The 14658-nt window shown below is 51.4% G+C and overlaps 1 protein-coding gene across 3 annotated transcripts in view; it reads left to right on the top strand.

Moving 5' to 3' along the window:
• The first annotated feature begins 1833 nt into the window (after window positions 1-1833).
• BCAR1 (BCAR1 scaffold protein, Cas family member) overlaps window positions 1834-14658 on the top strand; it is a 53820-nt gene continuing 40995 nt past the window's right edge. The window contains exons 1-3 of one of the 3 annotated variants that reach the window (XM_045796006.2): window positions 1834-2264; window positions 3308-3469; window positions 13398-13625. The gene's annotated coding sequence lies outside the window, so the exon portion shown is untranslated. Of the gene's footprint in view, window positions 2265-2312; window positions 3470-13397; window positions 13626-14658 lie in introns of those variants that run through there. The other 2 variants (XM_045796007.2, XM_045796008.2) reach the window with 2 other exon arrangements.

The raw sequence follows: 14658 nt of genomic DNA, 5'->3' as shown, positions 1-14658 counted from the left end.
TCCTTCACAGTATTCTCTCTACTTCTATTTGAATTTGAGTTTTTAATAATGAACTGTTTTTTTTTTCCCATTGTGCCAGAGAGCCAGAACGGAGCTGTGTATAGGAAAGGACTAAGAAGTGCACCGGCTGCTCAGGACAGGATGGGCGGCCTCCCAGAGCCCCACCCCCACCCTGCTGGTCTGACAGCGGCCAGGAATGTAGTGGCAGGGACGCTCCCCCGCCGCCCCCCCCCCCCAGATCCTGTGCTGGTTTTAACAACTTGGAGCCCAGTCTTTGCAGATTGCCTGTTTTCGCCTCTCCTGGACACCTCTGCCCCCTCTGTTGGCTTACTGTTGTGGCTCAGTTCCCAGGGACAGGAACCCGCCATCAAGACCGGTGCTGGGGCTGGGGCATGAATGGCTATTTCTCGTAAGTGTAAACCAGGCCCCAGGAAACAGGAGTCTTCCCAGCCCTGCCTGACCTTGAGCAGCATGCTGGGCACTGTGGCTGCCGAGTGGAGTGGGCCTCAGGTCTCCTGTGACCATCGTCAGGCCTTCCTCTTGGTTGGCTGTGCTCCTGCCTAAGCCCCGCACGCCCTTGGTGGGATCTGCCTTCCCAGCCAGCGTGGTCACCTCTCCGCACCTCTACCACCTCGTTCTCAAAGGCCTGAGAGCTGCCTCAGGGAATCCCTGGCCTTTCCTGGTGGGCCCGCGGAGGCCAGGCGGGGTGGTGGGGCCAACAGAGGTGTTACCATGTTCAATCCAGAATCCCCTTTTCCATCCATCCTGTTTGAACCATGGCAGACACCATTTAGCCCACAGTTTTTAAGAACAAGTGGATAGTAGTTTATCTAGCTCTTCATATCCACATTAAGTGAAAACTCTTCTGCCCAACTCCAGAGGAGATGATTTCCCTTTATCCTGGAGTGGGGAAGTGGAGAAACTGAGTCAGCATAAGAGGCAATTGGGCAGGGTATCGTGGGCCTTGGGGCCATGGCCTGGCGTGAGTGACAGTGGGATGCCCAAGGACACCTGGCTGGGCCATGGGCAGAGAATCCCTGAAAGTTGTTCCCTGCCCCTGCTTTGCAATCAGTCTTTGTCTTCCCCTTGTCCCAGATGGGTGTGTCGGATTTCCAGGGCATCTGATATCTTCCCAATGCTGAAAAAACTGCCCCCAAACAGCATAAGGTCGAAGAATAAAACAAGCTTCCTTGATGTGATTCTGCTCACCTATTTCCTGAGGAACACGGTGCTCTAATTAGGAGCTCAGCATAAGGTCTCTAGGGAAGAAGGGACAGCATGGTGAACTAAATCTTGAGTGAGCTGTGCACTGTGGGAGCCGATGCAGAGGACCTGGGATGGGAGCCCTGGCAGGCAAGTGGTGGAGAGGTCCCACAGCCAGCTGCTTCCTCGAGGGCCATCTGTCAGATCCTCCTCATTTTTCACAAGAGGAAACTTGCCTGAGGTCAGACTGTGAAACCACCAGGGATCACACCTATATCTTGTGACTGGAGGGTCGGATGGGGGCGGGGAAGGCAAAACTAAACTGCCTTTCACCCCCTTCTGGATCCCGATGCACAGACATGAGTGCGGGGGGACAGAAGAACCAAAGGTGGGGAGATGCTTGCAGTTGAAGAGTGGCAGCTGGCGCTCCCAGTGCCAAAATTTTGTGGCAGAAGGACACCAGAGGTGTGGGCCCACGCCTTTGGCTTCCAACTGTGTCCGCACCCTGGGTCAGCAGCCCAGCTGTTCTCTGCAGCGTGCAGTGCCTCCTCGAGACACCCCCAGGCCTTGTTTAGACAGGCATAAGCTCTGCTCCAGAAGCAAGTTTCTGTGCTAAGCAAGGTGCACAGGGTCGCCCTCTTTTGGGACGCCACCTGGTTTCAGGGAGTGCAGGGAGGAGGGACCAGGAGCCCGGTTGATAGTTCCTTGGAGAGTTGAGGTCTCATAAATGCCTCTCCCAGCGTACCTCCTTCCCTGGGTGTGTTCACAATTCCTCCCTCGACTTTTCTGTAAAGCCTTTTCTTTTTTTCATGCCCTCCTAGGGCAACTTAGATCCCAAAATACTATTAGACATGATCTTTGTGCACAGGCACGTCGACCACCGCAAGGAAAATGGAATGTGCAAGTCCAGAAGTTTCTGCCCTGCTTCCCTGCAGCCTGGAATGACCCAAACCACAGAGACCCTCATTCAGGGTCTCCTCTTCATGGTCTGCCAGCCAGTGTTCATTGTGTTGTCACCTCAGAAAGCTGATGGGGTAAACTGTGACCCATGCTTAAGTAAGGTACAAGGGGGTGGGGAGGGGGCGGGGGAGAAATTAACATTGCCTAAGGAGAGCACCATCCTAGTCTGATGCACGGGTGGTCTTGCCTCTAACCTTCAATCCTAACACTGCTGTGATCCAGTTGGAGTCCCTCCAAGTCTCAGATACCTTGTTCAGAAGGTTGCTGAGAATGGTTAGCAATCCTGCTCCGCCTGCCTCACCGCGTTTTATTAAATGAGGCACACTATCCAAGTGTTAGGTTACTATAATTAAATTGTGCACCTGGCCCCCAGCTCCCCAAGACAACCAGGCTTACGTGAATATAAATTAGAACTTTGAGGAACACCTTGGTGATGTGTAATCTGGAACTGCTCTCGGCCCATGACACAGCAACTTTACTCCTGGGCTGACATCCTGGAGAAGCAGCACAAGGAGGCAGGCTTATTGGTGATCATAAAAACCTGGAATCCACCCAGTACCCATCAGGAGAGAGGACCGATTGTGAGATAGTCCCACAGTGCCATACAGGACAGCGGCGAGCCGGATGAGGAGGGCTGCGTGCATCAGCACTGATGAGCCTTGTAAGCAGCGTTGATGCATAAAGCAAGCAGCGAAAGTCCTAACGTATGATCCCAGTTACACAAGTTCGAAAACATGAACACGGAGGTGATGGTTGGCCAACACCAAATGCGCTAAATGCCACTGCATTTTACACTTCAAGGTGGTAGGTTTTATGTTATGAGACTCACCTCAGAAAAAATGTTTTAACTTGCAAAAGATATTATACCTTGGTTCAGAATATAGGAAGGGTGTATGATTATATATAATGAATGGGTGATAGACACAACTCAGCATAACAGTAACCTCTCATGGGATAGGGAAGGTTCTATGATCAGAGAAAGGAGCTTCGTTTACAGATGTGGTTTTATATCTTAAAGTGGAAAGTGAGGACACAGATATTTCTTACATGATTCATTATGCTTTTATTTTCTAAAGTATTTCAAGATAATTTTTTTAAAAAGAAAGACAAGCTCACATTTAGACTTCCCCTGTCTGTCTTACAGAGAGATGTTCAAGGGATGGGCAGCGCAGGGTTGCCATGGTGATGAGCTTGCTGGGTCTCAGGGAGCCTTCACTGCATCCCATCCTGAGCTAGCAGGCATTCCAGAATGATCTTCCCAAACGGCTCCTGGAACATTTCACCAGGAGATGAGGGACTCGCTCAGGTAAACTACCAGGTGCCCCCCAACTTCCCTTTCTCTGAAAAGCAGGTTGAGTGGCTGGGAAGCTGAGGGGTCTGTGCTAGGCCAGGTGCCTCCTCCCAGCACAGCCAGTGGTTCCAGCACCGCTGAGTCAGCCTTGCCCTTGCCCACATGGCCTTGACAGATGCACAGGGACAGGACACAAACAGGACATATGTTGGAAAGATGCTGTGGCAAGCCTCGACTTGTTAGGTGCGAATAAATGGTCCCTGACCCAAATAAACAAGCTTCAAATTTGAAGACACCAAGATGAATTACAACGTGTGGGTTTTCTAGTGGAAGTTATGGAGCTGCCCATCTTCAAACTATGCCTAGCGGCCCGAGCTGACCCCAGGGCTCTTGGGCCACAGTGTGACATGGGGCTACTGTGGGTGCCCTCAGAGCGAGCGGTGGCCAGAGTCCTCAGGGTGTGGAGGGTTGCTGCCAGCTGCTCTGCTCTCTTCGGCCTTCCCTCTTCCACCCTAACATCTTTGCATTATAACCTAAGCCCATCTGTATTTGAGGCACCGGGACTGACATTTTTAAGTCTGGAAGCTCTCTGGGGCCCAGAGAACGCCATCTGGGGCAGGGTCGACCCTCTGTGTCCCAGTCGCCTCCTCAAGATTGCCCTGTCTTTACTGTTGTCTCAAGCCAGACCCCACAGTTCTGTTACACTCTGGCACTGAGCTCCATTATGGGACCTTTGAATTTGAGGTTGGGGTCCAAGACACAGGGAGGGGATCCTGCCCATTCCCAATCACCCGCCCCCCAGCCCTCCTGCACGAACGGTGTCTGGTGTGACCTGTGTGTGCCCGCGAGACTGCTGCAGACAACTGGAGCTGGAAATCGTTGCAGAGGCCTCTTTTATCTTTGCAATGCAAGTGGCATTTTCCACAAAACTGCAAATAGCCTATGTGGTATAAATTTTTTTGTTTTTGTTTGTTTTTGTGCAGTTCTGGGTTCCTAAAACCCTTGGGATTTGTGCGCTTCAGGATGGGGCCTGGTCACCAGCAACACTGCCCCTGTAGCTAGAGGGTTTAAACTTTCAGTCCCATCCCTGGACCTTGGGAGGGAGGAGAGGCTGGAGATGGAGTCCAGTCAGGCCAATGATTTCATCAACTGTGCCTGTGTAATGAGATCTTGATAAAAACTCCTCACCAACAAAGTTTGGGGAGCTTCTGAGTTGGGGAGCACATCCACGTGCCAGAAGGGTAGCACACCCCAATTCCACAGGCACAGAGACTTGCACGGGTACCCTTCTGGACCCATCCTCATCTGGCTGTTCATTTGTATCCTTTATAACAAACAGTAATCATAAGTAGAGCACTTTCCTGGGTCCATGAGTTCTAGCAAATTACCAAAGCTGTTGGGGGTGGTCATGGACTGAGCAGAAGTGTGGGCAGTCCGAGCACCCCATTTGCGGCTGGCGTGTGAAGTGGGGGCAGTCTTGTGGGACTGGCCTCTCAGCTGTTGGGGGTCTGCACTGACTCTGGGTACTTGGTGACAGAATTGAATTGCTGGACTTCCGGGTGGTATCAGAGAATTTGTTGGATCCCACTTTTGCGTATTCCCTTAACACCAAACATCTGCCACAGGTGACCGAGAGGCAGCGTGGTCTAGTGAGACACCCTCACTGCAGACTGACCTGCTTGGGCATGTGGCTTGGCCCCTTGCCTCCCCTTCCCCCCATTTCTGTATCTGTAAAGCAAAGGGGAAGGATTAAATAATCCCGGAGGTTGGGGGACAGTGAATGCTAGGAATCTCATTTCTCACAAGCAGCTAGGTGATGCTGACACACTCTGAAGTCTGAGAACTACTGCCCATCGCCTCCCTGCTTATTAAAAATGAAAAAGCCTCCAGCTATGTACTTAGGAACATTCCATCTTCCTTTATTCTTGCCACTTCAAATAATTCAAACTCCTAAATTCCTGACGCATCAGCAAACCGTAATGAGTACACCCGGGTTCCTTCCCTGCTGTCTGCGGAGACTCACCTGCAGGAACTTTCTCCTACTTTGAAAGTCTTTGCAGGCCCAGTAGAGAGCTTAGCAGGAAGGCCCTTCAAGTTAGCAGTCAGTGGGAAAAGCAGCTGAAGTAAAGCCCGGGGAAGCAAGCAAGAAATTCAGACGACAAAATCCACCCAAGTCCCAGCAAACACAGCCGAAGAGGCAACACCGAGCTGCCAGGTTGGCAACAGATGGCGGCCCCACGTGTGCACACGCACACGTGCTCACACCCACTACACGGAGTTTGTAGTGTGTCAGCTAGGTTGCCCTGCAGCTTGGAGAAGCCCCAAGCCACCAGAGGCACAACACTCTTGTCAAAACAAGCCCCGTGCGAGGCAGATTCCTCAGCTCCCGCCAGCCCAGCCCGCGCCGGGGCCTTGCTGCCAAGGCGGGCTTTGCCTGCTCCAGGCTTCTCTTCTGTCTTCTCCCTTCCTCTCGTTAGAGAAGGAAACTGTTCATTGTTGGAAAATGTGGAAGCAGAAAAATCAAACAGAATTTAAATCTCTTATCAGCTTACTAACAGAGAAAACTGCTACATTTCGGGATTCTTTCAGGCTTTTCCCTGTGTTTTTACGGAATTTTCTTAAGGCAGTTGGAATTATACTTGTATTTGTGCAGCTCAACACAGAAGCTGCTGACCACGTATGGCTATTTCTTTATTTATTTTTAAAGATTTATGTACCAGAGAGAGATCGAGAGAAAGGACAGGAGGGGGGAGGGGCAGAGAGAGGGAGAAGCAGGCTCCCCCCCTCTGAGCCGGGAGCCTGAGGTGGGGCTCGATCTCAGGACCCTGGGGTCATGACCTGAGCCAAAGGCAGACGCTCAACCGACTGAGCCACCCAGGCGCCCCTCAAACATTCTTTGAGAAAATAATTTTAACAGCTGTAGAATATGCCATTACGTGGTTGTACCATAATTTATTATATTGCCTTCCACTGTTGGTCACTGAGGTTACCCACTTTCTGTTGTTATAAATAATGCCTCGATGAACTGCCTTCTCCTTAGATTTTGATCTGCATCACTGGTTATTTCTAGATCACTTCTACAAGTGGAGTTGTCATATCAGGGAAGGCACACATCGTCAAGGTCTTGAAATATAATGCCCAGTTACCTCCCAGAAAGGTCTCCCTCTCTCCAACAAAGTGGTTGTGTGCCTCTCTTCCTACTTGAACCCTCTGAGAAGACAAGATTCAGCAAAGTAGCCCTGCTTGCCTGTCTCTGAGCATGGAGCCCAGTGCTTTGGGTGAGATGTGGCTGGAATTAGGAGGAGAATGGCCATCCATGGAGAAGACCGGACCAGATCCTGCCTAAGTGCCAAACCTTCTTTGGTACCAGCCCAGCCCAGCTCTGTCTCTGGAAGGAGCATTTGAACAAGGCAGGCACGATGGTTAATTTTATATGTCACCTTGACTGGGCTAAGAGATGCCAAGATTGCTGGTAGAACGTGTCTGTAAGGGTTTTTCTGGAAGAGGTTAGCATTTGAATAGGTAGACTGAGTAAAGATCCTTGTCACCAGTGTGGGTGGACATCATCCAATCCATTGAGGGCCTGGATAGAACAAAAGGTGGGGGAAGGGAACTTTGCTCTATCCTTGAGCTCAGACAGACATCCTTCTCCCACCCATCAGTGCTCCTGGCTCTGGGAGCCTCCGGACTTAGGCTGGACATACACTGTCAGCTCCCACACGGGGTCTGCAGCCCACGGCCGGCTGACCATGGGACTTGGCAGCCTGTCTCCTACTGCTTCTGCTTCTCTGCAGAACCTGCCAAAGGCAGCAGGACTATGTCCCAGAACCTGATTCATCACAAACCTAGTTTTGTGGCATGTTCATCTGTGAGTTGCTCTAAACATTTTTTGAATCCAGTTAGCCTTACCTTTCAGGGCAGATGACTTTTGTGCAGTTAAGAAATGGGCCTTCAAGGGGTGTCTGGATGGCTCAGTCAGTAGAACGTGCGCCTCCGGATCTCAGGGTCAGGATTTCAAGTCCCATGTTGGGTGTAGAGCTTGGGGCTCCTGGGTGGCTCAGTCGTTAAGCGTCTGCCTTTGGCTCAGGGCGTGATCCCAGGGTTCTGGGATCCAGCCGCGCATCAGGCTCCTCCGCTGGGAGCCTGCTTCTTCCTCTCCCACTCCCCCTGCTTGTGTTCCCTCTCTCGCTGGCTGTCTCTCTCTCTGTCAAATAAATAAATAAAACCTTAAAAAAAAAAAAAAAAGTCCCATGTTGGGTGTAGAGCTTGCTTAAAAAAATTTTTTTTTAATTAAAAAAAAATAAGAGGTGGGGCTTCACTACCCTTCTTTCACACTTGCCCAGCAGTTCTGAGGTCTGGTGAACAAGTCCAAATTTGCCTTAAACTATTACTCCCAGCTGCTTGGCCTCCAATCTCACTCCCTCTCTGTCTTTATCTTCCCAAACTAAGGCTTCCTCTCCTTTTTTTTTTTTATATATATTTTATTTTTAAGTAATCTCTACCCAATGTGGGGCTCGAACACACAAACCCAAGATCAAGAGTCCGGTGCTCTACCGAGAGAGCCAGCCAGGTGCCCCTCCCCCTCCTTTCAATGGCTTGCTGGCCCCCTTTCTCTTCTCAGCACCCTTGTGTGTTCTCCAGGTCTACCACCTTGACTCTGACCTGGGACCGGGCCCCAAGCATCAGTTCTGGCACCATTGTTTCTTTTTTAATTTTGGCTGGGCTCACTTCTGGCAGCCTCACTTTTGCTCTCTGTAAGATGGGGGTGCCTCAACATTTCCGATGCGGCACAGACTGGGCCTGTGGCAACTGCCTTGTTCAGTGCGTCCTTGGACAAGAGGGAGCCAGTGAGGCTGGGGCACCAGGAGAGCCGGAGCTGGCCTGGGCTTCTGTGCATGCAGATGGCAAACTGGTTTGCTGCCAACTGCAGAAGACCCCAGGCCCCCCAGGATGAGCTGGGCTTAGGCTACCCCAGGCCTCAGGGGTGCTGAAGGCTCCTTCCTTGGAGATGGCTAAACCATTTAAAACCAACCCAAGGGTCGCCTGGGTGGTTCAGTCCTTTGGGCATCTCACTCTTGGTTTTGGCTCAGGTCCTGATCTCAGAGACATAGAATCCAGCCCCGAGTCGGGCTCCCTGCTCCACGGGGAGTCTGCTTGAGATTCTCTCTCTCCCTCTTCCTCTGCCCCTCACCCTGCACTCTCTCTCTCAAATTAATTAAGTTAAATTAAATCAACCCAAAAGCACAGTGCTTTCAAGAGCCTGAGATGCTGGCAGCAAGAACAATACCCCACAATGCACAGAGCTCTCTGGCAGCTGCCCTGGCCTCTTTCCAAGCTGAGTCATGGCAATGAGTCTCCCTCAGGCTGCCGGCTGGCCCAGGGGTTGCTGTGTCCTTGTTCCCTAGTGTCACTGTGGCCTGGGATATTCAGCAGCCTAACCCAGTGTGCCCAGAGGCCAGAGAGTAAGAAGAGGTCCTGCTTCAGCTCACTAGGAGAGCTTTCCCCTCTCATCCTCACAAAAGGGAGACTCTGCTCCTCCTTACATGGGCTTTCTCCCTGGCAGGGAAAGAACTAGAAGTCAGCAAACCTGGGTCCTAGCCCCAACTCCATGGTGCTTTGACGCAGCCCCTTCCTCTTCCTGGGGGCTCCTTCCTGACAGGGCATGGTTTGGGGCTGAGCCTTTCCCTCCCCAGAGTGTCCAGGACCGCTAAAGGGGACACTGTGTGGGGTGCTGCTGGGATGTGAGGGGAGAGAACAACCGGAAGGGTTGCCTGGAAATCCTATCCCCACCTGTTTCTTATACTTCAGGCCTTTCTGCAAGCAACTCCCGGAATATGCCCGGGCTGGTGAGGACAGGAAAGTCAATAGCTAGTGGCTCCTTAAGGACAAAAGAACCTGTAGGACTGCAGACTGGTTGACCCATTGTCCTCTGTGGAACGGCCCAGACCCCCAGCTGCGGGCAGAAGTGGCTGCTCCCTGCTCACAGCTGCTGTGTCTTTGGAAAAGTATCCTTGGCAAAATGGGACCTCATGGCCCGAATTACTCCCCACACCACGCCAGGCAGTGGTCAGTGTGTAGCTGACCAGGAGCATAACGGGCTGGCCCCCTACCCCAGGTGGGGCCAATTCTGAGGTGCAAGTCACTCCAGAGCTCCCCGGGGGCCAGGCTGAAGCGGGACCTTCCCGTTTTCTCAAGAAGCTACTGTCAAAGAATCCCTGTCTCAGGCTCTGCTTCTAGGAAATGACAACCGCTATGATGTCTTGCACAGATTAGGTACACAATATTTTTGCATAGGTGGCTATCACCCAGGACCCCCCCATTACCCGCCCCCGCCCCGCCGCCGCCCCAGGTTTCCATCAGGATGCAGGGGCCCAGCAGGAGTCTGGGCCTGATGCCTTACAATACCCTGAGAGATCGAGAGATCGTTAAACAAGGGAGGAAGACACAGCCCTCTAAGGAAACAGAAGTGGACTTCCCCAAATGGGTGGACCCATGTGTCCCCAGCACCCTCTCTGAGCCCCTATGCAATTGCCCCATTGCCCAGAAGAAGATACTGAGGTCTCCAGAGGGGTGACTGGCCCAGGTGGGGCATTAGAGCATGGCAGAGCCGGGGTTTGAATGCAGGCCTCCCCACTGAGGGTCTATTTTCAGAAACCTTGGTTTGTCTTTCCCCAGGAATAGGTGGGTCTCAGGCTGCTGGACCCTGGAGGGGAGCCTTTCTCCACACTGGCTTTGCTGCCCACACAGGCCCCCTGAACTCTTACTCATCCTACAAGCTCCTGTTTGAGTGCTGCCTCCTCCAGGAAGCCCCTGCCACTGCAGGCAGGCCAGGAGGGTGGAGCCCAATTCCACTTCATCTGGGTCTGTCGCCCTGTCTCCAGGTCTTAGCCTGGCATTGGAGGGATGCCTCTCAGTAAGCATCACTTCGTCCAATGCAGAAGGTCTGTCATCAGGGTGATATGCAGCCTTGTATTTCTAGAACCTTCTGCCAGACATTGCTCCCATCAAACGCTGAGCCCAAGGGCCTTGTGTAAAGAACTTGCCAGGGGTTACCCTCGAGGCCAAAACTTGGGCCAGCCTCCAGCATCTGTATTAGCCTCCCTTCCTCTCAGCCCCATCAGGACGGGCGGGGCCGCTCCTGCGGCAGGGGAGCAGGAGAAGTAGAAGTCTGTGCGCCCGGAAAGGCAAGCTGGTGAGTGGAGAGACAAGTCAGCGATTCTGACAGCAGCATTTAACGGCTGCTTCCGCGTTGGGTGCCACAGCGGCCCTTATATGCCATAGATCCCAGTCCTTCCAGGACTGTGGGAGCCAGGGCCACAGTACTGCACAATTCTCGGCGGGGGAGGTGGGGGAGTGTGGCTTCCACAAAGAATGAAATAGGGAGGCGGCTCCCTGGAGCTGGGGGCTGCTTTGCTGCTTTATTAAGCCCCATTTGACAGAGGGGATGAAAACATGCTTTGAGTATAAATACCATGCTGAAGCTCACAAGGCAGGACCAGAACCCAGGCCCTGTCCTGCTCTGCCCCTGGAGGCCAAAGGTGGCAGGGAGGCGGGGTTCTTGCCAAAGGGCAGATCTCACTCCCTACCCGTGAGTCCCTTCCTGTTTCCACAGGGCAAGTCTCAGTCCCGGGGAACAGAGAGACTTTCCCAGCGCCCCTGGGGCAGACCCTTGGCCTCTAGGCAGCAGAGCAGCTGATGGGGGAGGGGGACGGCAGGCATCCCTGCCTCTCTGAGAACCAAACTCGCTGCTCTGGGGACTCACACTGGTGACCTCAGTGTGGCAATAGCTCTTTCGGGCTCTTTACTAATTTAGAGAATGTATACTATTCAGGCGAGCGGCTTCATCCCTGGGTTCAGAAACACAATGCCCTGGGGATTGTTTCCAGTGGACAGTGAAATTCCACTTGTCTCGGTCACTGAGAACACAGGCCTGTTCCTGGAAGGGGCTCTGGTCTCTGGGTGTTTACAAACATCCTAGAAGACCAGGAGGCCAGCAGCCAGGGCCCTCGGAGCTAGCCGAGGTGGGAGCCTGTGGTTCCGCCCAGCTCAGCTGTCCCGTTCTGGGAGCCCTTGGCAAGTCCCTTCCCCTCTGCCTCCTGCCTGCTGGGGGCGGGGAAGGGGGGCAGCTACTAGGCGGCAGGATCCGTGTGGGACTGGCTGCAAGGCCTTACTCTGCTGGCTGTTTGCTTGCATCTCCTGCGTGTCAGGCCCCAGCATGTGTGTGGGAACCCATCCACGGTGGCTTGCATTTCCTAGGACTCGGCAATTACATTTTCCCCTGCACACACTGTTCTTTAAAAAAAAATTACCCGAGAACAGGCAAACTCTCAGAGACAGAAGGTAGAATGGTGGTTGCCAGGGGCTGGGGAAGGAGGAGAAGGGGAGCTATGGTTTAATGGAGACATAGTTTCTGTTTGGGATGATGAGAAAGTTCTAGACAGGGATAACAGTGATGGTTGTACAACACTGCATGAACTTCACGCCACTGAACTGTACACTTAACAATAGTTAAAATGGGGGGCACCTGGCTGGCTCAGTCGGAAAAGAGTGTGGCTCTTGATCTCAGGGTCGGTCGTGAGTCCGAGCCCCACGTTGGGTGTAGAGATTACTTAAATAGATAAACTTAAAAAAAACCCAACAGTTAAAAGATAAGCTTCATGTTATGTATGTCTTACCACCATTTTAAAAAAGTGTATACTGTTAAAAAATGCACAAGTAATGATGTCCATTTGAAAAACATTGGAAAATAGAGAAAATAATTTTAGTTATACCAAAACCCCATTCTCTCCTCCAAAAACAGTCTCCTGTGAAATTCTAATCCACGAAGACAGATAAAACCCTACTTACTAACCAGCTTAGTCCGCCCTCCCAATAGGCCCTCTCTAAATATTACACATGGTGAACAAAATCTCGCCCGCACCCCAAGATAACCACAGCTGATACTGTGCTATCTATCCTTCCACATTTTTCCCAATGCAAATATGTGACATAAATATAAATACAATAATTTTTATGAAAATAGGATCTGGCCATACTTATTTCAAAGCCTATTTTTCTTCACTTAACAGTAGATTGTGAACATATTTCCATGTCACTCTGTCATTGGTGGTGACGCCCAGGATGGGATTCTATCATGTAAATATTCCACGATTTGTTTAAGTGGAGCCCGTTATTGAATATGTAAGTTGTTCCCACGTTTTCCTGCTAATAAGGAGAGCTGCAAGCGACGGCCTTGACATGTATAGCTTTGGCTACTCATGAGTGCATTTTTAAAGATGAATTCCTGGAATTTCAGGGTCAAAGCGTCCCTGCCTGTTGGGGTTTTTTGCCTTGTCTTGCCAGATGGTATGCGGGAGCCATACATCATTTATGAAAGTTATTCCCACAAACAGCAAGTGATGCCTCTTGAGCTGAGTAAGAGGATTCCTGCCCTGGCCAAACTCAGCCATCACCAGTATTCACGCCATGGGGCCCAGAGCAGTTTGGGGGGCCAGGGGTCCTTCCGTACACATCTGAACCCCTGGAATCTACGATTAGATTACATTACAAGGCAAAACGAGCTCTGCAGCTCTGATTAAATTAAGGATCTGGAGATGGAAAGGTTGCCCTGGACTACCTGAATGGACCCATGGTAGTCACAAGGTTCTTATAAGAGGGACTCAGGAGGGCTGGAGTCAGAGAAGGTGGGATGACAGAAGCAGAGGTCAGAGTGATGCAGGGCCCAAGCCAAGGGATGCAGGAAGTCTCTAGAAGCTGAAAAAGGCAAGGGAATCTATCATCCCCTAGAGCCTCCAGAAGAATGTAGCCCTGACAGCCCATTTTGGACTTCTGGCCTCCAAAACTGTAGGATAATAAGTTCATATTGTTGTAAACCATGAAATGTGTAGGAATTTGTCACAGCGTCAATAAGAAACTAATACATCTATCTCCCTCCTGCCACCAGGTACTGAAGCTGCCTTGTCTAGGGCATGATGGTCTGCCTCTGTACGCAGTTGCCTGATGACCTGAACATGACCCCCTCTCCTAACCAGGTGCTTCCCACGCAGAGCATACCGAAGGTTCTGTGAATGGGGGAGAGACAAGGAAGTGCCCTGCCCTAGCCCCTAGGGCCCACCCTCGATGAGACTGTGGGATTACCCTCAAGGATACTGGAACCTGGACTTGTTGTAAGGTCAGAGGATAAGTCTGAAGTGATGCCAAAACTGAACCCCAAGGTCTCGCCTGGTGGGTCAGTGGGTTCCCCGTCCACTTCACCAAGCTGAGCATCTCTTTCTGTGCCAGTCTGACTTGCGTCCCTGGGAGAGGCAGTCATTCACGCTTTAGAGTAAGACAGGGCCTCTAGTCTGGGTCCTCCCCCACCCGTCAATGAGGGGTTACTACAGAGTAGTAGAGCTCAACTCTTAAGTTGAAAACCAGGCTTGGAGTGGTAGTTCCTGTTCTCATCCACTCCAGAGCTCACAGGATCCCATTGGCCACCCCCAACCCTAAAATCTCCTTCTAGGTCTCCTTCAAAGAAGCTCAGATCTTGCTCTCCGTAGGGAGCTGCTTAACCTAAATGCCTGGCTCGTGTGTGGCAGTGATGGTCCCTGCTGTTTACAAAGCACGGGTTCTGTGCCAGGTCCAGGGCCCCGAACCTTCCCTGAGTCATTCAATCGAATCCTTTCAATCACCCAGGAAGTATTATCCTCCCATTTCACAGATGAGGAAACAAAGCCCCAGACAGATTAACTTGTGCACATGCACAAGATGATCCAGGTGCAAGAAGCAGAGAAGGACTCAGACCAGGTAATCTGACTCTGGAGCCAAGAGCTGCCTGGGGTTGGCCCGTGGAAGCATTTGGTTCGGCTCACTCAGTCAACGTTTCAAAAGCCAGCGATTTTATAAAAACAATCTGGATTTCTAGATTCTCTTGAAAAAATCTGATGTACCACCTGAAAGAACTGCCTACTGCAAAGCAAGGTCAATACATGCAAGGAAGTGAAGTGGTGTTAGATTGTATTCCAAGGCATAAAATGAATATCCATAAATTCATACCGATATAAATAAATGAAGAAGAGAGAAATTTCCCACAGAATTCCAAATGTCTTTATGTAGATATTCTGCTCTCAGGAGATGGAGCATAAGTCCTCATTCCTTCCAAAGAGTAAAGAATAGAAAACAGAGAGAAAACCTGACAGACACTGTTATCAGCCACGTGATCAAGG

This window comes from Ursus americanus, chromosome 21 (genome assembly GCF_024610735.1).
Source record: "Ursus americanus isolate L20-20 chromosome 21, mUrsAme1.1.p, whole genome shotgun sequence".
NCBI classification, from domain to species: domain Eukaryota; kingdom Metazoa; phylum Chordata; class Mammalia; order Carnivora; family Ursidae; genus Ursus; species Ursus americanus.
Note: the sequence above shows the minus strand (reverse complement) of the source record. Positions and strands in the feature narration are given on the sequence as shown.